General features: G+C 39.6%; 1 pseudogene; it reads left to right on the forward strand.

The window, feature by feature from the left end:
• Positions 1-21,902, forward strand: LOC126620842 (probable LRR receptor-like serine/threonine-protein kinase At1g56140; annotated as a pseudogene).
• Positions 21,903-22,114: the final 212 nt, after the last annotated feature.

Genomic DNA, 22,114 nt, shown 5'->3' on the forward strand with positions numbered 1-22,114 from the left:
GGTGAGAATTTTAATTTAATTCATGGTATATTGTTGTTGTTGTTGTTTTTTTTTTTTTTTTAACTTTATTTTTATGGGATTGTGCTGTTTTTGGGGAAAACAATACTAAATTGAAGTAAAGTTTAGATATTTCTGTAATTGGATCTTAATTCGTTGACTAGTATGCAACTATGAATTTTTCTAGATGCTAGCAAGTATATAGACCGAGAGAAAGCAAAGTCGTTTACATACATACAAAATATTAAAGTCCCAATTAAGACGTTATGCTAGCAAATATATAGACTGAGAGAAAGCAAGTCAAAATTACCTCAGTCATCCTAATTAAGACGTTACTAGTAAATATATAGACCAAGAGAAAGCAAGTCAAAATAACCTCAGTCGTCCTAATTAATACGTTACTAGCAAATATATAGACTGAGAGAAAGCAAGTTGTCTACATCCATAGAAAAGTATGTCAATCCCAATTAAGATGTTACCATTAAATATATTAACTAAGAGAAATCAAGTTGTTTACATACAAGCAAAAGTATCTCACTTTACCCCCCCCAAAAGGCAGAAGTTTACTGGCAAATATATGGATGAAGAGAAAGCAAGTTTATATGCATACAAAAGTACTCTAGTTGTCCCCAATTAAGATGTTAGTAGCAAATATATGGACCGAGAGAAAGCAAGTTGTTTACAACCATACAAAATTATCTCACTCTCAATTAAGACGTAAGAAATTTCGTGACAACTGGCTATATAGATGAGAAAATTATGTAGTACGCTACTAATAATTACTTATTTCAGTGTACCTTTCCATATTTTTGTTAAAGAAAGAAAAAAGTGACTATTAATTTTAAAATAATAAAATATTATATTGGCATTTCAAAATTTTTATTTTGTACTCTAATTCTCATTCTGTTAGATGCCATGGCTGATCTGCCATAGCTAATCCATATCCATGGACCCCAGCCACCCCATATCCTCCTTCCACCAGATCCCTCACACCCCTGCATCAGAGGATTTGCTCTCTCTTTCGTTCTTTCTCTTCGAATCAACATCAAAAGTAAAAAAGGGGAAAGAAAAGGAAAAAAATTGGACTGTAATGAACTTCCATTCTTCAATTAATATTACGGAGGATTTCGAAAATCCGGAGTTCTGGGCGAATTTTAAAATGGCCACTTCTTGAATTTTTGAAATTTTAATTTCTCTAATTTCTTGAATTTTCTGGGTTTGTATTTGCGTTCTTCGTTTTGGCTTTTGTTTTTGTGGGGTTCTTCATTTTGGCTTCCTGGAACTCTCCCTTTGCAATTTTGTTTGGTGGTTTTTGTTAGAAAATTTAACAGAAAATTTAACGATCAGATTGACAGAAAATTTAATAGAGATCTAACATTGAAACGAATTCATAAGTTGAGATATGACATTGCAATATTTAAAACATAAGGTATGAGATTGTGATTTGACTCATAATTGAGTTAGTTTTTTGTAATTTACTCTATACTAGCCTTCATGCACGTGCTCATGCGCGTGAAGGCATTTTTTGAATCACGGTGTGTTATGCGTGAATTACACGTTTTAAATGTATTTATATACGTAAATTGACAAAAGGAAAGTCAAATATTTGAAGTAAATGAATAATATTAGATCAAGCTAGAAGAAACCTCTCATAAATCAATTAAAGCAGCCGAATCCACATAATAAAATCAGTCTCTATTGAATTTATATTAAGAATTGAGAAAATAATATTTAATAAACAACTGATTGAATCACATTATTTCTAGCCCATTGTGAGGCTATGCCCACCCCTCCCCCTTAGTGTAGATAATATCATTTGTTAAAAAAAAAAATCATTGACAACTAATTTAATCACATTATTATTCGTGAAAGACTTTTTATAACCAGCATGACACGCCTCTTAAGATGTTTTGAACGTGTTTAAAAATAAAGAAAATAATATTTAATGAATAACTAATTGAATCATATTATTGTTAGTCTATTGTGAGGTACTAATTATTTAAAAAAAAAACTGTACAAAAAAAAAATTAATTACTAAAAAAAACACTATTAAAATGAAGAAAATACCTCTGCCACATTTGATGCATTATTTTGGATTGCTTTTGAAGTTTTTTGTTTGAGGGGCATTTTTGTCTAATTACTTTTGCGTGAAACTTGTGATACCAAAAAATACTGTTCATTAAGCCCTTTGCTTTATATATAATGATTATACATGTATACGTTGTCAATATATGACTAAAATCTAATGGTCGTCTTCTTCTTACATGCAATGCATGATTCAGCCAGTTGGAATATAAGTGATGGTCGTTTAAGTTCACGTCGTCGAGGAGAGCAAGTTCTGCACATGTACAATATGAAGATGAAGTTGATGATGAGGATACTATTACTCTGCTTCCTCGGATGCTTCTGGTTTCAGCTGTCCTTTGCTCAAAATGCTACCACTGATCCATCTGAAGGTTCTCTCTCTCTCTCTCCCCCTACACACACACACACACACACACTTTGCCACATTTAAGTGTTTTTGACCAGGAACTGTGCTTTTTTCCCTCAACAAAATGACATTTTAAGTGTTTTTCAACCATATGAAATGAAGTTTCGAGGAACTTATTTGCAAAGCCTTTTTTCTTCCCATATACAAAACATCCAAATTAAGGGTAATTTTCCTTTGTAATAATCAATTTGATCTTTCGTTTGGTTTGAGATAGTCTGGTAAGTGGTAACACAAGTCAAATTATGGTGTGATATAATCTAATACACACAAGGATTGAATTAACTGAGAGTGCAGTGAGGGCGTTGAAATCAATATTTGAACAATGGGGCACACAAGCACTGCCGGAGACGTGGAATATCAATGGAGAACCCTGCAGTGGATCTGCCATCAACGGCATCGGCACCGACTCCCTCGATGTCAACCCATCCATCACTTGCAACTGTTCTTACGACAACAATGCTACATGCCACATCACCCAATTGTATGTTAAACTACTCTCTCTTGATGAACAAGGTTTCTATGCCACTGCTGATTTTTCACGTGCTACCTATACATGCTAACGTCATAATTTGATTGTGTCGCTCCATTTTATGTAGTTCTAAATGTTCAATCTTTTTGCTTTCCAGGAGCGTGTATGCTCTTAACAAACAAGGGGTGTTTCCAAAAGAATTTGTGGCTCTGAGATATCTCACACTTTTGTATGAATTTTTTTCAACTCCCTTCTCTGTTTTTGGTTCATCAAAATCATATATTGGATATTAAAAATTGTAGAATTATTAGAGAGACGGGCCAAAAGCTCACTTCCAACAACACTGATACTGTCACCAACTTGGTAATTACCACCTGTACAATCCGTCAGGTGTGAGATTTATCTCGAAAGGCCTCGGCATTAGTTGGAGTGGGATTTGGATAATTAAACTCTTCTTTCTTTATTACTGTAGCCAATGTGAGATTTCAACAAAAATATGGTGATGTTGTAAGATTAAGAGTTAATGATTACACTTCCTTTCAATTTTTGTAGGAGGATCGATCGGAATTATTTCACCGGTCCCCTACCAGCATTCATTGGCAATATGTCTGCATTGACTTCCTTGTAAGTAGTGAGAGAACATTTCTTTAAGTACTCATACTTCTGATGAGACCCGTAGCAATATGTATACTTCATTTTGAATATCATAATCTACAGTTATGTTCTTTACACCTTTTCGCTACTATTTATGCCGTAATCTACAAAAAATCATTATGCTTTTATTGAATAATGCAGTACTAGTTTCCTGTTATGTAATATAATTAAGTTTAATGGTGCTTATCTTTCACTAACTGATATCTCCATTCAGGACAATTAGCAGAAATTCATTCTCTGGGCCCATCCCCAAGGAGCTTGGAAATCTTGCGGAGCTAACTATGCTGTAACAACAACAACAACAACAAAGCTGTTTCCCACTAAGTGGGGTCGGCTATATGAATCCTAGAACGCCATTGCGCTCGGTTTTGTGTCATGTCCTCCGTTAGATCCAAGTACTCAAGTCTTTTCTTAGGGTCTCTTCCAAAGTTTTCCTAGGTCTTCCTCTACCCCTTCGGCCCTGAAACTCTGTCCCGTAGTCACATTTTCGAACCGGAGCGTCAGTAGGCCTTCTTTGCACATGTCCAAACCACCGGAACCGATTTTCTCTCATATTTCCTTCAATTTCGACTACTCCTACTTTACCTCGGATATTCTCATTCCCAATCTTATCCTTTCTCGTGTGCCCACACATCCCACGAAGCATCCTCATCTCCGCTACACCCATTTTGTGTACGTGTTGATGCTTCACCGCCCAACATTCTGTGCCATACAACATCGCTGGCCTTATTGCCGTCCTATAAAAATTTCCCTTGAGCTTCAGTGGCCTACGACGGTCACACAACACGCCGGATGCACTCTTACACTTCATCCATCCAGCTTGTATTCTATGGTTGAGATCTCCATCTAATTCTCCGTTCTCTTGCAAGATAGATCCTAGGTAGCGAAAACGGTCGCTTTTTGTGATCTTCGCTAGATTGCTCCGGTCATTAGTGTGGATAAGTATATAAATGGATAGAGATAGGGAAGCAAACACAAGATGTACGTGGTTCACCCAGATTGGCTACGTCCACGGAATAGAGGAGTTCTCATTAATTGTGAAGGGTTTACACAAGTACATAGGTTCAAGATCTCCTTTAGTGAGTACAAGTGAATGATTTAGTACAAATGACATTAGGAAATATTGTGGGAGAATGATCTCGTAATCACGAAACTTCTAAGTACCGGAGTGTGGTATCGTCTTGACTTGCCTTATCTGTCTCATAGGTAGATGTGGCATCTTCTCTGGAAGTACTCTTCCTCCATCCAGGGGTGGTATCTTTAACTGGTGGAGATGCACAAGGTAATGTATCAATTTCACTTGAAGCTTTCTTGTAGTTTCAGGCTTGGTCAAGCGCGATACAAACCATGTAGTAGGAGTCCCCCAAGTCGCCGAGCTAGGGGATCTGCTGAAAGAGGTGACAGACAAGGTAAGCAATCAGAGCTCCGGCTGATTGTTCACATTCTCCCTATCTTGCAGGCAGAATGGAGGATAAAGAGAAAAAAAATGAGAAGAGATGATATGGGATACTTTTGCTTTTGAAGAAGTAACTTTCCACAGGCTTATTCTTGAACTGGGCTGGAGGGTTTTCTGGTTTCCTCCAGAGTATAAGGCCGACTGAAGAATTTGAGGGTCAAAACAAGTCCATCAAATCTGGAGTACGTTCGACCCTGCTGATATGGGATACTTTTGCTTTTGACAGAGTAGTGGATGTATCGGCACGTGTGCTATTACGCTTGTCTCCACATGCTTCTTTGTATCCTTCTCACTTGCCCTATCTGTTCCTCAGGCAGATGCGGTATCTTCCCTGGAAGCATAAGATGTTGAAGATGAGTACTCGAGAGCAATGCCAGGTAAGTACTCAGGTAAGGGGTTCCAGGCAGTCAGTTTCTGGCTGGAAGCTTGATTCCAAGTGCTGACTGATTGCTCTCTTTCTCCTTGTCTTGCAGGTAAGAACAAGGCCAAAGGAAAAGACAGGGAAAAAGCATGATATGGGATACTCTTGCTTTTAACCCTGATGATATGAGATATTCTTGCTCTAGTATAGCTTGTTTGCAGAGGTATTATCGGGGGGAAAGAAAGCTAAATATTTCGAAAGGCTTCGTTGGGAGTGCCCTCTCAGATAAGAGGAAGGGTTGAGCATTTTTGCAGGTCTGCCTGTCCGTTGGGGATGGAGGTCGACATATATAGGAGTCTCCCTAACATCAAGTAATAATGTTATTCCTTTACCCTGCTTGGTCATAGCATGGTAGTGGGAGCTGCCAGCTTCACATGTTTTAACTCTGTCAGAGTACTTTGAAAAAGTGGTCTGTGGTATCTGGAAAGCTGATGTTGCGTGTGAAGATTATAGACAAGCTTTATCCAAGAAGATCCAGCTCTTGAAGTTGGGAAAGTGGTGCCTCTTCGGTTTTCGAACAAGCAATCCTGTCGGGGATCTGGCTCTCGAGATTCGGAGAACGATGCCTCTTCGATTTTTGAGAAAGCAATCCTGCTGGGGGTCTGTCTCTCGAGATTCGGAGAGCGGTGTCTCTTCGATTTTTGAGAAAGTAATCATGTTGGGAGTCTGGCTCTCGAGATTCGGAGGGCGGTGCCTCTTCGATTTTGGAGCAAGCAATCTTATTGGGAGTGTTTTCTCGAATGTGAGTAAAGGTTGGGCATGTTTGCTAGTCTACATTGCCACGAAGCACAGAGGTTGACACACAGGGACTTTCCAATTATCCAGCAGTGGTACTGTTCCTTTACCCTCTCTTCGATTTTTGAGAAAGTAATCATGTTGGGAGTCTAGCTCTCGAGATTCGGAGGGCGGTGCCTCTTCGATTTTGGAGCAAGCAATCTTGTTGGGAGTGTTTTCTCGAATGTGAGTAAAGGTTGGGCATGTTTGCTAGTCTACCTTGCCACGAAGCACAAAGGTTGACACACAGGGACTTTCCAATTATCCAGCAGTGGTACTGTTCCTTTACCCTCTCTTCGATTTTTTAGAAAGTAATCATGTTGGGAGTCTGGCTCTCGAGATTCGGAAGGCGGTGCCTATTCGATTTTGGAGCAAGCAATCTTGTTGGGAGTGTTTTCTCGAATGTGAGTAAAGGTTGGGCATGTTTGCTAGTCTACCTTGCCACGAAGTACAAAGGTTGACACACCGGGACCTTCCAATTATCCAGCAGTGGTACTGTTCCTTTACCCTTGTGGGTAATAATATGGTAGCTAGACCTTCAAAATTTATGTGTCTAAACTTTGTTAGTGTTGTTTCTTTGCTATTCTTTTACCCTTTTTGGTCAGAGCGAGGTAGTGGGAGCTGCAAGCTTCACGTGTCTCAACTTTGTCAGATAACTTTGGCAAAGTTATCTGTGGTACCCATGAGCTACTGTTGCGTGTGGGAAGTGGGTGATTAAACAGTACGATTCATGTGCTTTCTACTTCACCAGAAATCTTCGACAAAATGCCCATAATTTCCGTAAAGCTGAGTGTGCGTGTGACAGGTGCTGACAAGGCTGGAAAAGTATGTGCCTCTTCGATTTCTGAGATCGGCCCTCGTGGTCTCTGAGCAGCCCAGCTTTTGAGAAAGCAAGCCTCTTCGATTTCTGAGATCGGCCTTCGTGGTCTTTGAGCAGCCCAGCTTTTGAGAAAGCAAACGCCTCTTCGATTTCTGAGATCGACCCTCGTGGTCTCTAAGCAGCCCATCTTTTGAGAAAGCAAACGCCTCTTCGATTTCTGAGCAGGCGCTTCTTCGATTTTTGAAGCTTCGTCGAGTGTAAATTTTTATAGGCGCTGGCATTAAGTTCCAAAGCACACTGGAATCTCCACCAGTAGAAGTTCCATTCTTGCACTTCTAAGATCTTGATTTGTCCGACCTCTTCTCTCTTCAACACCTTTGAAAATGTCTGGCCCCTTCGACCGTCGTTTTGACTTGAACATTGTTGAAGAGGCAGCCCCGCCTTTTCCAGACAACATATGGCGCCCATCCTTTGTCTCCCCTACTGGTCCTCTTACCGTTGGGGATTCCGTGATGAAGAATGATATGACCGCTGCGGTAGTGGCCAGGAACCTTCTCACTCCCAAAGATAACAGACTACTTTCCAAACGGTCTGATGAGTTGGCTGTTAAGGATTCTCTGGCTCTCAGTGTTCAGTGTGCAGGTTCTGTGTCTAATAGGACCCAACGCCTATTTGCTCGAACCCGCCAAGTTGAATCATTGGCGGCTGAAGTGATGAGTCTCAAACAGGAGATTAGAGGGCTCAAGCATGAGAATAAACAGTTGCACCGGCTCGCACATGACTATGCTACAAACATGAAGAGGAAGCTTGACCAGATGAAGGAATCTGATGGTCAGGTTTTACTTGATCATCAGAGATTTCTAGGTTTGTTCCAAAGGCATTTATTGCCTTCGTCTTCTGGGGCTGTACCGCGTAATGAAGCTCCAAATGATCAACCTCTGATGCCTCCTCCTTCTAGGGTTCTGTCCAGTACTGAGGCTCCGAATGATCCCCCTCCGGTGCCTTCTCTTTCTGGGGCTCTACCGACTGCTGAGACTTCTCCTAAACAACCTTTGTGAAGGCTCCCTCTTGTTCGTTTATTTTGACTCATGTATATGTACATATTTGTAACTTATCGGGGATATCAATAAATAAGTTTTCCTTCATTTCAACGTATTGGGTTAAATACACCAAAGCCTTCTTCGCTAAGTTCTTTGAATTTTCTCTTGTTGAAGCTTACATGTTGAAGCTTTGTGAGTGGAGCATGTAGGTTAAGGTAGTGTTCCCTTAATTTCCCGAGTGAGGAAAACTTCTCGGTTGGAGACTTGCAAAATCCAAGTCACTGAGTGGGATCGGTTATATGAATCTTAGAACGCCATTGTGTTCTGTCCTGTGTCATGTCCTCCGTTCGATCCAAGTACTCTAAGTCTTTTCTTAGGGTCTCTTCCAAAGTTTTCCTAGGTCTTCCTCTACCCCTTCGGCCCTGAACCTTTGTCCCATAGTCGCATCTTCTAATCGGAGCGTCAGTAGGCCTTCTTTGCACATGTCCAAACCATCATAACCGATTTTCTCTCATCTTTCCTTCAATTTCAGCTACTCCTACTTTACCCCGGATATCCTCATTCCTAATCTTATCCTTTCTCGTGTGCCCACACATCCAACGAAGCATCCTCATCTCCGTTACACCCATTTTGTGTACGTGTTGATGCTTCACCGCCCAACATTCTGTGTCATACAGCATCGCCGGCCTTATTGCCGTCCTATAAAATTTTCCCTTGAGCTTCAGTGGCATACGGCGGTCACACAACACGCCGGATGCACTCTTCCACTTCATCCATCCAGCTTGTATTCTATGGTTGAGATCTCCATCTAATTCTCCGTTCTTTTGCAAGATAGATCCTAGGTAACGAAAACGGTCGCTCTTTGGTATTTCTTGATCTCCGATCCTCATCCCTAACTCGTTTTGGCCTCCATTTGCACTGAACTTGCACTCCATATATTCTGTCTTTGATCGGCTTAGGCGAAGACCTTTAGATTCCAACACTTCTCTCCAAAGGTTAAGCTTTGCATTTACCCCTTCCTGAGTTTCATCTATCAACACTATATCGTCTGCGAAAAGCATACACCAAGGAATATCATCTTGAATATATCCTGTTAACTCATCCATTACCAACGCAAAAAGGTAAGGACTTAAGGATGAGCCTTGATGTAATCCTACAGTTATGGGAAAGCTTTCGGTTTGTCCTTCATGAGTTCTTACGGCAGTCTTTGCTCCTTCATACATATACTTTATAGCTTGGATATATGCTACTCGTACTCATTTCTTCTCTAAAATCCTCCAAAGAATGTCTCTTGGGACCATATCATACGCTTTTTCCAAATCTATAAAGACCATGTGTAAATCCTTTTTCCCATCTCTATATCTTTCCATCAATCTTCGTAAGAGATAGATTGCCTCCATGGTTGAGCGCCCTGGCATGAACCCGAATTGGTTGTCCGAAACCCGTGTCTCTTGCCTCAATCTATGCTCAATGACTCTCTCCCAGAGCTTCATTGTATGACTCATTAGCTTAATACCCCTATAGTTCATGCAATTTTGTACGTCGCCCTTATTCTTGTAGATATGCACCAAAGTGCTCGTTCGCCACTCATTTGGCATCTTCTTCGTTTTCAAAATCCTATTGAAAAGGTCAGTGAGCCATGTTATACCTGTCTCTCCCAAAACTTTCCACACTTCGGTTGGTATATCGTCTGGGCCTACTACTTTTCTATGCTTCATCTTCTTCAAAGCTACAACCACTTCTTCCTTCCGGATTCTACGATAAAAAGAGTAGTTTCTACACTCTTCTGAGTTACTCAACTCCCCTAAAGAAGCACTCATTTCATGTCCTTCATTGAAAAGATTATGAAAATAACCTTTCCATCTGTCTTTAACCGCGTTCTCTGTAGCAAGAACCTTTCCATCCTCATCCTTGATGCACCTCACTTGGTTTAGGTCCCTTGTCTTCTTTTCCCTTGCTCTAGCTAGTTTATAGATATCCAACTCTTCTTCTTTGGTATCTAGTCGCTTATACATATCGTCATAAGCCGCTAACTTAGCTTCTCTCACAGCTTTCTTCGCCTCTTACTTCGCTTTTCTATACCTTTCACCATTTTCATCGGTCATATCCTTGTATAAGGCTTTACAACATTCCTTCTTAGCCTTCACCTTTGTTTGTACCTCCTCATTCCACCACCAAGATTCCTTTTGGTGTGGGGCAAAGCCCTTGGACTCTCCTAATACCTCTTTTGCTACTTTTCGGATACAACTAGCCATGGAATCCCACATTTGGTTAGCTTCCCCCTCTCTATCCCACACACACTGGGTGATTACTTTCTCTTTGAAAATGGCTTGTTTTTCTTCTTTTAGATTCCACCATCTAGTCCTTGGGCACTTCCAAGTCTTGTTCTTTTTTCTCACTCTTTTGATATGTACATCCATCACCAACAAGCGATGTTGATTAGCCACGCTCTCTCCTGGTATAACTTTGCAATCCTTACAAGTTATACGATCCCCTTTCCTCATTAGAAGAAAATCTATTTGTGTTTTTGACGACCCATTCTTGTAGGTGATCACATGTTCTTCTCTCTTCTTAAAGAAGGTGTTGGCTAAGAAGAGATCATATGCCATTGCAAAATCCAAGATAGCTTCCCCATCCTCGTTTCTCTCCCCAAAACCGCAAAATAAAATTTTGTGTCGTAAACATTAGATACAGAACCTTCTATCACTCTTCAATATTTGCTTTCAAGCAAGTGTTTGCCTGTTCAACATGACTTGCAGTAGCATCGCATCAAATAATTTCTCCGGAACACTCCCTCCAGAACTTGGTAATTTAGTCAAGCTCAAGCAACTGTAAGCGCTTCGTTAAATCATCAAATTTGAATTACATGTTAATTGCTTACGGATGAGCAAAAATTGCACTTTATCGTATGAAATGGGTATTAATCTGTTGCCTTATGATTTTCACAGTTACATGGACAGCTGTGGACTCAGTGGTGAAATTCCTTCAACATTTGCCAAGTTCACCAGTATGCAAGTCTTGTAAGAACGGCTCTTAAATCGTATTTTAGATTTGTTCGTTTATCGAGTACTTTGAGATTGCTTTTCTTGGATGAGCTTAGTATAAGTCAACTTTTTGAATTTTAGCTGGGCATCGGACAATCCTTTCTCAGGAAAGATACCTGATTTCATAGGGAATTGGATACAACTCACAGATTTGTAAGTAGAGAAACCTTTGATCTTTTGCAGTTTATGAAAGCAGACCTGAGATGGATAATTTGTTCACAAGCTTCTTATATGCGTCTGTAGGCAAATTCAAGGGAGCTCTTTCGAAGGCCCAATACCAACCAGCTTTTCTCAACTGACCTCATTGAACATTCTGTAAGTACAAATTGTTGAATTAATGGCCACAAGTGTCCAAAAAACCTTTCGGCTATTAAACAAAACAAAAGAAAAAAAGACAACATGATGATGTTTGTTGAAAAGAGAAAAGATGGACAACATCATTGTGTCTATTCCTTGTTTTGGGTGAAAAGATTTTTCTTTTTCTTTTACCTTTAACACCCGTGGGTTTTGGTTCTAGACTTTGAGTTGTTGCCTTTGAAGCTAGACATAGAGAGAGCTTATTTTCTGCAGAGAGTAGGGAGAGTTGCAGAGAGCCCAAACAGAAGAAGAAGCTGCTGCTTCATTTGATTAGTAATCATCAACCAAAGTAATTGTTGTTGTAATAGCTTTGAGCTATATGTATAGAGAATAAATTATTCATTATATTTCTTTCTCTATTTGTTTCTTTGGTGTGCGAGAGCTATTGGGTGTATTGGGCTTTTGGGTTGTGAGATTGCCAACACTTTGTAAACTCCCATTTGGTTGATAGTGGATTATTGGGTGAGCTCCTACTGCTCCGAGGACGTACTCCAGTTACACTGACTGTTGAGGAACCTCGTTAAAATCTTGGTGTCTTTTATATTTTGTTCTTGCATTTTCATTTGATAAATTTCCTGTGGGTTAGCTTGAGTTGGTTCCAACGGGTTTGGTGCTATCCTAGCACAACAATTGGTATCAGAGCACTGGTTGCTCTTAGGTACTGTCTAGTTGCCAAAGATGTCAGACGGGCAAGATGAAAATCCTTTTGGAAGCAGCTCCGGGTTTACAAGAACTACGGTGCAAAATGCAAAGTTCGAAGTGGAAAAGTTTGATGGCATAAACAACTTCGGGATGTGGCAATGTGAGGTCAAAGATGTGTTGGCTCAACAAGATCTACTTGCCGCTTTGGGAGAGAAGCCGGAAGCTATGTCGAAGCCGGAATGGGAGAAATTAAATTTGTGGGCTTGCTCTTCAATTCGGTTGTGCCTTGCAAAATCTCAGAAGTATTTTGTGATGCGGGAGACATTAGCAAGTGTGTTGTGGCAAAAATTGGAAGACAAGTATATGACAAAGAGTGCAGAGAACCAGCTACACTTGAAGAAAAAGCTCTACCGCTTCCAATACAAAGAAGGTACAAAAATGATTAGACACCTTGATGCTTTTAATAAGTTGATTGCCGACTTGTTAAATTTAGATGAGGATATTAAGGATGAAGATAAGGCCTTAATATTGTTGAATTCCTTGCCGGACTCTTATGAGCATTTTGTTACCACTATTATGCATGGTAAAGAAACTGTGAAATTTGAAGATGTGTCAAATGCCTTGATGAATTATGAAATGAGGCATAGAGATAAAAATCATGATAGTACATCTGAAGCTTTATTTGTTAGAGGTAGATCATCGGAGAGGAGGTCATCTTCTAGCAGAAAAAAATCACAGTCTCGACCTAGAGGAAACTCTAAAGGTAGAAAACCTTTGGAAAATGATGAATGTGCCTTTTGTCATAATAAGGGCCATTGGAAGAAAGATTGTCCTAAATTGAAGACCAAAGGTAAAGAAAGTTCTGAAGCTAATGTTGCTGAGGTTGAAACAGATTTTTCTGATTTTGCTTTAACCACTTCCTCATCATTTGATTGTGCTACTAAGTGGGTGTTGGATACGGGTTGTACTCATCATATGACTCCTCACAAGGATTGGTTTTCAAGCTTGAAAGAGTTTGATGGTGGCGTTGTGTTCATGGGAGATGACAATCCTTGCACAACAAAAGGGATTGGTACAGTTCGTTTGAAGTTGGATGATGGCATGGTTAAAGAGTTGACAGGTGTTCAGTATGTACCGAATTTGAAGAAAAATCTTATTTCTTTGGGTACTTTGGAATCCAAGGGCTTCAGGTTTCATTCAGATGGACAGACATTGAAAGTTACTTATGGTGCACTTGTTGTGATGAAAGCTCCTCGATGTGGCCATTTGTATTTATTGCAGGGAAGCACTGTGACAGGTGAAGCATCTGTAGTTTCTGAAAATATGGGCACATCTGATTCAGATACTACTAGACTGTGGCATATGAGATTAGGCCATGCCGGTGAGAAAGCTCTACAAGGGCTTGTGAAACAAGGTCTTCTAAAAGGTGCCACGACTTGTAAGCTTGATTTCTGCGAGCATTGTGTCTTGGGGAAGCAAACTAGAGTAAAGTTTGGTACTGCTGTACATCAGACGAAGGGCATTCTTGATTATGTGCATTCGGATGTTTGGGGTCCTACAAAGACTCCCTCTTTGAGTGGTAGACATTGGTTCGTGACCTTTGTTGATGATTATTCAAGAAGGTCTTGGGTCTACACTATGAAGCACAAGAGTGAGGTGTTAAGCATTTTCTTGGGATGGAAGAAAATGGTTGAGAACCAGACTGGGAGAAAGATTAAGATTTTGAGATCGGATAATGGTGGTGAATACACATCCGATCCTTTCTATAAAGTTTGCAAAGAAGAAGGAATTGTGAGACATTTCAGTGTTCGGGGAACTCCACAACAAAATGGAGTTGCAGAAAGATTGAATCGAACCTTGCTTGAGAAGGTTAGATGTATGTTGTCTCAGTCAGGTTTGAGCAAGTCGTTTTGGGCAGAGGCAGTTACTTATGCATGTCACATCATCAACCGGTTACCCTCAGCTGCTATTCAGGGTAAGACACCAATGGAGGTATGGACTGGAAAACCTTCTTCTGATTATGACTATATCCGTATTTTTGGTTCACCTGCTTATTTTCATGTGACTGAAAATAAACTTGATCCTAAAGCCAAAAAGGCTATCTTTCTTGGTTTTAGTAGTGGTGTCAAAGGTTACAGGTTGTGGTGTCCAGAGATGAAGAAACTGGTAATTAGTAGAGATGTGACATTTGATGAAGAAAGTATGTACAAAGTCTCTGAGAAGAATGTGAAAGATGTCCAACAAGTGGAGCTTGAGAAAGTTGCCTCTAGTACTTCAAATCCTATTTCCGCTGATGTCGATGCCACTACAAGTGAAGAAGTTGGAGACCATGAGGATGTTGAAGAAGTTGAACTTGAAGATTCTATTCAAGTTGAAGATGAAGTTTCACCTCAAGAGTCTATTGCCAAGAACAGAGGAAAGAGACAAATTACCAAGCCAGCTCGGTATAGTGACTATGTTGCTTTTGCTCTTCCTATTATCACTGAAGAGATTCCATCCAATTTTGAGGAAGCTATTGAGAGTGAGGAGAAGAAGAGGTGGTGCAATGCCATGGGTGATGAAATGAATTCTCTCTTGAAGAACAAGACTTGGGAGTTAGCTAAATTGCCTAAGGGCAAGAAAGCTATCGGTTGCAAATGGGTGTATGCCAAGAAGGAAGATGCTGATGAGAAAAGCAATGTGAGATTCAAAGCAAGATTAGTTGCTAAAGGGTATGCACAAAAGGAGGGCATTGACTACAATGAAATATTTTCTCCGGTTGTGAAACACTCCTCAATTCGTATTATGTTAGCTCTTGTTGCACAATATGATCTTGAGCTTGTGCAACTTGATGTGAAGACGGCTTTCCTACATGGTGATTTGAATGAAGAGATTTATATGTGTCAACCGGATGGGTATATAGTGAAAGGGAAGGAGAATTTGTTTTGCAAATTGAAGAAATCACTTTATGGCTTGAAGCAATCTCCAAGGCAATGGTATTTGAGGTTTGATAAATTTATGAGAGGCCAAAATTATTCTAGAAGTCAATATGATCATTGTGTGTACTTCAAGAAGTTGCAAGATGAGTCTTTCATTTATTTGTTGATATATGTTGATGATATGTTGATTGCCTCAAAGAATGTTGAAGAGATTGAAAAATTGAAGAAGCAAATGAAGAATGAGTTTGAGATGAAGGATCTTGGTGAAGCGAAGAAGATCCTTGGCATGGAGATCACTAGAGATAGAGCAAAGGGTTTCGTCAGTTTGAATCAAAGACAATACCTTGAGAAGTTGATTCGGAAGTTTGGAGTTCATGATTCAACCAAACCGGTTAGTACCCCTTTGGCTCCTCATTTTAAATTGAGTTCTCTACAATGTCCTAAAAATGATAAAGAGAAGCTGCAAATGAAAAATGTACCATATGCAAATTTGGTTGGTAGTTTGATGTATGCAATGGTATGCTCTAGACCGGATATTGCTCATGCAGTTGGCATGGTGAGTCGATATATGCATAATCCAGGTAAAGAGCATTGGCAAGCAGCTAAGTGGATATTGAGATATCTCCATGGTACTCGAGATGTTGGTTTATGCTTTGAGAGGGATGACTCAGGTATTGGTCATGCATGCAGTTGGTTATGTTGATTCAGATTATGCAGGTGATCTGGATGGAAGGAAATCTACTACAGGCTATGTGTTTACTATGGCTAAAGGACCAGTTTGTTGGAGGTCCATTTTGCAGTCGTCTGTTGCCTTGTCTACTACAGAGGCTGAATATATGGCAGTTGCTGAAGCTATAAAGGAAGCCATTTGGATACATGGGCTGATTAGAGATTTGGGGGTTGATCAGAAGCAGGTGGAGGTACATTGTGATAGTCAGAGTGCCATTTGTTTGGCTAAGTATCAGGTTCATCATGCGAGGACCAAGCACATAGATGTGCGTTATCACTTTGTTCGTGAAATTGTTGGTGAAGGGGAAATCATTCTCCAGAAGATTCCAACTAAAGACAACCCCGCTGATATGTTGACTAAGGTTGTTGGTGTAGCCAAGTTTGTTCACTGTTTGAACTTGGCTCACATTATGCCTATATAAAGAAGGCGTTGAGCAGTAGGAGTTTTGGAGCATTTGGCTCGGCATGAGTTGTTCTCTTGCTAGTGTTCGGGAGTGATGTTGTGTGCTAATTGTGTTGGTTGGCTTATCATGGCGTTTTTCGGAACTTGGCCAAGGTGGAGATTGTTGAATTAATGGCCACAAGTGTCCAAAAAACCTTTCGGCTATTAAACAAAACAAAAGAAAAAAAAAGACAACATGATGATGTTTGTTGAAAAGAGAAAAGATGGACAACATCATTGTGTCTCTTCCTTGTTTTGGGTGAAAAGATTTTTCTTTTTCTTTTACCTTTAACACCCGTGGGTTTTGGTTCTAGACTTTGAGTTGTTGCCTTTGAAGCTAGACATAGAGAGAGCTTATTTTCTGCAGAGAGTAGGGAGAGTTGCAGAGAGCCCAAACAGAAGAAGAAGCTGCTACTTCATTTGATTAGTAATCATCAACCAAAGTAATTGTTGTTGTAATAGCTTTGAGCTATATGTATAGAGAATAAATTATTCATTATATTTCTTTCTCTATTTGTTTCTTTGGTGTGTGAGAGCTATTGGGTGTATTGGGCTTTTGGGTTGTGAGATTGCCAACACTTTGTAAACTCCCATTTGGTTGATAGTGGATTATTGGGTGAGCTCCTACTGCTCCGAGGACGTACTCCAGTTACACTGACTGTTGAGGAACCTCGTTAAAATCTTGGTGTCTTTTATATTTTGTTCTTGCATTTTCATTTGATAAATTTCCTGTGGGTTAGCTTGAGTTGGTTCCAACGGGTTTGGTGCTATCCTAGCACAACACAAATGTTTCATAAATTGTAATGGGGTGTGATATCCATACACCCTATTTTACTTCTCATACACCTTTTTAATTTTCGGCCGTCGGATCGCATGAATTGAAGAAGATCAACGGACCGAAATTATCAAGGGGTGTGTGAGAAGTAAAATGATGTGTGTGGATAGCACACCCCATTGTAATTCTCTCTCTCTTTCTCCGAAGACGGGATTTCAGTTTATTTTGCATATAATGATGTAGGCGAATCATTGATATATACATTGGGAGCTCCTCTCTTGATTTCATAAAAATTATGACAAGCTTGACTGATTTGTAAGTGAAGATTCTCGTCGATCCAGATACTTTCATCTAACTTCTTTTTCCTTTTGAAATTTGATATCTTTCTCCATCTTCTTTTTATCAAATTTTATGTTTTTGGAATACAGAAAACTACGAAACGCATTAATCACTGGTACCATCCCATCTGATATTGGAGAATATCAAAGTCTAGTGACACTGTACGTACCAGCAAATATAAACTTGAGTCCCAACGAGACCAATTAGATTTCTTTCATTCTGATTGCTCCTCTCAACTTATCGTTGGTGTGCAGGGATTTGAGTTTCAACAATTTGACAGGCCAACTCCCAAGTTTTTTGTTCAACATGCTTTCTCTTAAATCCTTGTAATCCCCGTCCTTATTATTATCTTTTTCTTGCCTTATCATACATAACTTATCAAATCTTTAACATTCCCTACTTTGATTGAAGATCTGGACTAATCCTTCTAGACTTTGTGCACATCTGACCTTTTTCTTGCTCATCTCTTTTTTCTTTTCTAGGTGCCTTCTACTATAATCGAAATGGCCAGGTTTCTTGGAAACAATAGTCTCTCCGGACCTCTTCCGAGCCAAAAGAGCGATCAACTTCGTACTATGTAAGTCCTCGGTTCTTAAAGTAGTCATATAGAATGCAGAGTGGATGTATGTGTTTGTGTATAATCGTAAGCATTCTAATCCTATCTTACACAAGTTCTTAATAACTTTCATGCATTTTGTGTCTTCTGATTCTATTTTGTTATTTGCAGAGATTTGTCTTACAATTTTTTATCAGGAAGCTTTCCCCAATGGGTGACCACAATGTCGCAAATGTACGTGTCCTTTTATCTTTCACCTTCATTTTACATTTTAAATCACCAGAATATGTTCGGACAAAAAATTATCGCTAAGATTCGTTTACACAGTGCTACTTGCCTACTAAGTTTTGATCTTGTACATGGACTTTTCATTTGATAAAGATATAGTTCTTCATATGTTGATTGATTAATGATTTTATGCAGGAACTTACTGGTCAACAACTTCACATTTGACAGTTCAAACATAACGTGAGTTGAAGTTTCTCTTACTCGTTTTAGACAAGCAATACTATCACTACTCTTCCACTACATGATTCTATTTGGATAACTAATAATTGTTCTCTGTGTTTGCAGTCTTCGTGGATTGAATTGCCTCCAGAGAAATTTTCCATGCAATCGAAATACCCCACGATGTAATCTGCTCTTATGTCACCCATCATTTACTATTTTAACGCAACGTCATGTTGGAGGAAAAGGCATTGCTTCTCTAGTTATGTATACATATGGATATAGATTGCAAGCATGTTTTCATAAGTTCAGTAATACGCATAATTGGTTAGAAATATGTGACTGAAGAACATTTGTATGATTCTTCAATTTGATGTTTCATTGCTAATCATGGCTAGCTTCTGGTATTACATAAAACTTTACAGATGCAAGCTTCTCAATCAAGTGTGGTGGAAAACAATTGACAGGAAGTGATGGCATATTGTATGAGACTGACGACTCACCTCTTGGCCAAGCAGCATTCTATGTAACCAATACAGAGAAATGGGCTGTCAGCAATGCCGGTTTGTTTAATGACACAGCGAAGAACCCATTGTTTCTGGTAGATACCACTGCAGAAGTCACCGGAACAGATGTGACCCCATACCTTTTCTCGACTTCAAGAGCGTCCCAAGGATCACTGAGATACTATGGCCTGGGCCTTGAGAATGGGCCTTACACGGTAACATTGCACTTTGCAGAAACGGTTTATGAAAATCGCACTTCGCAAAAATGGGAAAGTCTAGGACGGCGTGTATTTGATATCTATATTCAGGTAAGACTGCTTATAGAATAACAATTCTAACTTATTTGAAGTAAACACATCATTGGACAGGTTTTCGATGTTTTAAGCTGCATTAACTAAAGACAGTGATTTAAAGGAGACTAGAATTATCACCTACCTCTTCATTTGGTTGGTAGGGTACCCGCATGACGAAGGACTTTGACATATCGAATGAGGCAGGTGGTGTCAACCGAGCAGTTGTGAGAAAATTTAATGCTAGTGTGTCAGAGAATTATCTTGAAATTCATCTGTTCTGGGCTGGTAAAGGGACTTGTTGCATACCTAATGAAGGTGATTACGACCCACTAATAGCAGCAGTCCATGCTGCTTCAGGTATAATTTGTGTTAACTAGTAGAGATTTCCTGTTAATGGTTTAAATGTATTTTTCTGCTGTTAATTGACACTGAAGAATTGGTCTATTGTATCACTACTCCAGGAAAGAAGAGCAAGACTGGGTTGATAGTCGGTATTGCAGTTACTGTTGGAGTTGTGAGCTTGCTATTAATATTTTCCATTCTATATATGAGGAGGAAAAAATCAGAAAAATAGGACGATGAAGGTAAACGACCATATTATTAGTGGTATCCAATTTAGGTTTCTCTGCTCTGACATTAACACACAGAAGTAAGAATGCTTTCATGAAAGTAAAACTTATGTCATACTGATTGGTGAATGTGCAGATATTCTAGGATTAGGCCCCCAGCCAGATACTTTCAGTTATGCTGAATTGAGAGCTGCAACTGAAGATTTTAATCCTTCAAATAAGCTAGGAGAGGGAGGATATGGCCCCGTGTATAAGGTGAAATCCATATTACATCAATATCAAGTAATGACAAGAGAAAGGAGAGAGAGCGAGCGAGCGAGCAAGAGAAGAAAATATAGCTTCTTTTTTCTTTCCTTTCACGTACTAAATTGTGTTTCTGTGTACATTGTAGGGTACACTTTCTGATGGTAGAGTAGTGGCTGTGAAGCAACTTTCAGTAGCATCTCACCAAGGGAAGAGTCAATTTGTATCTGAAATTGCTACCATATCTGCTGTGCAACATCGGAATCTAGTGAAATTGTATGGATGCTGCATCGAAGGCAGCCACCGCATTTTGGTTTATGAGTATCTTGAAAACAAGAGCCTTGATCAGGAACTTTTTGGTACAAACCTATCTGCTTTTAGGTTGTATAGAAACAGCATTGTCTGCAGTTTCAAGCACTCTAAAATTGTTAAGAAATGTTTTTTATTGGATATGTTCACTAATATTTCAGGAACAAGTAACTTGCACCTTGACTGGCCTACTCGATTCAATGTATTGTTGGGAACAGCAAGAGGACTTGCTTACCTTCATGAGGAGTCAAGGCCAAGGATTGTACATCGAGATGTCAAAGTGAGTAATATTTTGCTCGATGCAAAACTCTCCCCAAAAATATCAGATTTTGGACTGGCAAAGCTTTATGAAGACGAGAAAACCCACATCAGCACCCGGGTTGCAGGGACAATGTAAGCCATCCTTTAATGTTTTTCCAGAGGATACATACATTATGGCCACACATATTTATACTTGCATGAAATTTTAACGCACATGTTAATAATGCCTCTAATGATCTCAAGCAACATTGGGCAACCATTTGATTATCTTGCATTGCAGAGGCTATTTGGCACCAAAGTATGCATTGTTTGGACATTTGACAGAGAAGGCCGATGTGTTTGGTTTTGGAGTCGTTGTTTTAGAGATCCTCAGCGGGAGACCAAACTCTTACAATAACTTGGATCCAGAAAAGATTCATCTTCTTGAATGGGTAGGAATTGCATTCGGCTAGCTTTATTTAGGCATTGTTGTGCAAAACTTATTTATACTTTCCTTTGATTGTGGCATAATGTTTTTCAGGTATGGACTCTACATGAAAATGACCAAACTCTGGGGCTGGTGGATTCGAGAATGACAGAGTTTGATGAAACTGAAGCAACTAGATTGATAAGAGCAGCTCTCCTGTGCACGCAGGGATCACCGATGGCGAGGCCATCTATGTCACGCGTGGTTGCAATGCTCTCTGGAGACATTGACATAGGCACTATCATGTCGAAGCCAAGCTATTTGACAGATTATGATTTTAAAGATGTAACAACATCGTCAACAGGTAGATTTTTGGTAGAAGATGATAGCCGATCAACTTCATCCAAGGATAGTAATGTTCGCCTCAACTATCAGCTAGGAGGCAACAATGGAAGTGGTGCTAACACTCCCTGGATTGACCATGTGCCTCATGTAAACGTCACTCAATCACTGCTCGTTGGCATTAGAGGATAATGAAGGTGATAAATATCAGGTTATGATTTTCGCATGCTCTTTTTACCCCTATGTGCACCCTTGTACTTGTTCTGGACCTTTTCTTTTTATATAATACACATTTTAATAATTAATTGTAATTGTACTTTAGCTTTGGCTTTTGGTAGTGGGCAAGGGACCGGCATGCCAGATTTGAATATACCTTAGTAGATGGATGTATATTCTACTTATTCATACACAATGTTGATAGATATGTTCATGAACCACAACCACCGGATGAAGATCCCACCACTAAAATTTAAGAATGTGTTCAGGGAATTCAGATAATTTAGTAAGGCCTTTTTGGGTCTATAAATTGAGCCTTGATGTTGATGTTCCCATTGCAGAATAGAGAAGAAAATGCCTTTTTGGGTCTATAAATTGAGCCTTGATTTTGATTGGATGTGTTCACTAATATTTCAAGGGCAAGTAACTTGCACCTTAGCTGGCCTACTCGACTCAATATATTGTTGGGAACAACAAGAGGACTTGATTACCTCCATGAGGAGTCAAGGCCAAGGATTGTACATCGAGATGTCAAAGCCAGTAATATTTTGCTCGATGTAGAACTCTCTCCAAAAATATTAGATTTTGGATTGGCACC

This window comes from Malus sylvestris, chromosome 5, assembly GCF_916048215.2.
Source record: "Malus sylvestris chromosome 5, drMalSylv7.2, whole genome shotgun sequence".
NCBI classification, from domain to species: Eukaryota; Viridiplantae; Streptophyta; class Magnoliopsida; order Rosales; family Rosaceae; genus Malus; species Malus sylvestris.